Below are 1,681 nucleotides of genomic sequence, written 5' to 3'. Positions count from 1 at the left end.
AAATGCCTTTTTACCACGCCTCAGTAAACGCAGAGGAAAAGCGTCTAATCATATTGTGTTTCTGTTTGTTCTTTAGCCCAATGTTTTCCTAGTCATGTGCATTCCATGGGTCCCCTAGCGGCGTCAAGGGATTTGGACCGGGCTCATTGGTTCAAGATTCGTCATTGCGCTTAGTGTCCTGTATCGATCCAATGGTACAATGGTCGAATAAGGCGGGGTATTGGAAAAAAACGTTTCAAATGAGCTTAATTAGTCTATTTTACTTCCGTCATTGAAATTGAGCTCCCGTTCTAACCTCTTCCTCTGTTGCAGATTGATCTGTGTCCATAGTTCCCCAGCTGTCGGAGCGCCGTTTCCCAAGTGATCTTCACCCTGATAAAGATAACAGCCTTTTTGGAGGCTCCTCTCTAGGAATCTTTGTGGGCTTCTGTTCCACCATGCCTCTCCGCCTAGACGGCCAGGTGAGTAGCATTCTGCTCCAAGGAGCACCAGTGCCCCTGTCAGACTTGGAGGCAGTAGCAGTGGCAGGTGCTTATTGGCTGAGCAATTAGCGAAGCCTATTACTCCGTCTGGTCGGAAAAAACTTTTCATGTCTGTCTGTGAATCTGTCCGCACGAAAACTCGAAAACGAATTGAGCGAGCGACCTGGGATTTTCAGGGTCGTTTTGTGTCATACAAAGACAGATCGAGTTCGAAGATGGGCATTCTAGCTCAAAAGTTGGATTTAAAAAAAATCAAAAACAACAGGTCCCAAAAATGACGTTTTTTAAAGATCTTTTTATATGGTTTCGGTTTCCAAAATGGTAACTCATCTAAGTAGAGCCCTGTGGGCGAAAATTTTGTCCGTTTTGCTCTAGCTCAAACCGTTGAGCCGCTAGAGGGTGTTTTTGACGAAAATAAGCGAAAAAATGAAAACCCTGCATGAATAGTTGAAGTGACGGGCGTTGACGGGCCGGAGCAAGGTGGATTGAGGGACGGTGGCGGCACTCAGTTCGTGAGCGCGTACCGAATCTGTCCCCGTCCGGCTGCCGCGCGGCGAGCCTACCTCCCAGGGCTGTAGGCCGGCGGCGCGCCGGCGCGCTATAGGGCGCTCGGGGTTTTTGGGCCCTAGCGCCTTTCCTATTGATTTTTGAGGGTGGATCAAAGCGAGGCGATTAAAGGGCATGATGTAAGCTATCGAATGAGCACAAGCCGAAGTCTGTGCGATAATTCTGAGAGGATTGCCAGCGAAATTAGTTTGGCGCCGGAACGCGCGGCTTGGGTAACTTCGCTCCTGGCGCCTCACCCGTTGGTTTTAGACGAAATTACATCCTCTAAGCAATTAAAGAACATAAAAAAACCTTTAAAACGAGCTATCACCGAGGTCGATACAATCACTCTGTGAGCTGTGACATAGGAATTAGTGTCGCGCCCGGCCGCCGCGGAGCGAGATTCCGTCGCGCGATCGGCTATTTTCGCCTCTGGCTCCTGTCCTATTCATTTCAGCACGAAAATCTCGATGGAATTTTGGGTGCCTGTAACGATATCGTAAACGCGTTACGTTAATAAGGACCGGTAAGGTAAACGAAACGCGCGCTGGGGTCTGTGAGAGCCTTGCGGAAAAGTACAAAGGGCCATGCGTCGTAGAGGAAGTGCGCTGAGGTGTTCGTCAAAGGGCAAACCTTAAGCGAACTCGCTTAAG

This window comes from Frankliniella occidentalis, unplaced genomic scaffold (genome assembly GCF_000697945.3).
Source record: "Frankliniella occidentalis isolate FOCC.00 unplaced genomic scaffold, Focc_3.1 Scaffold301, whole genome shotgun sequence".
NCBI lineage: Eukaryota > Metazoa > Arthropoda > Insecta > Thysanoptera > Thripidae > Frankliniella > Frankliniella occidentalis.
The sequence above is the reverse complement of the archived record's forward strand: the minus strand, read 5'-3'. Positions refer to the sequence as shown.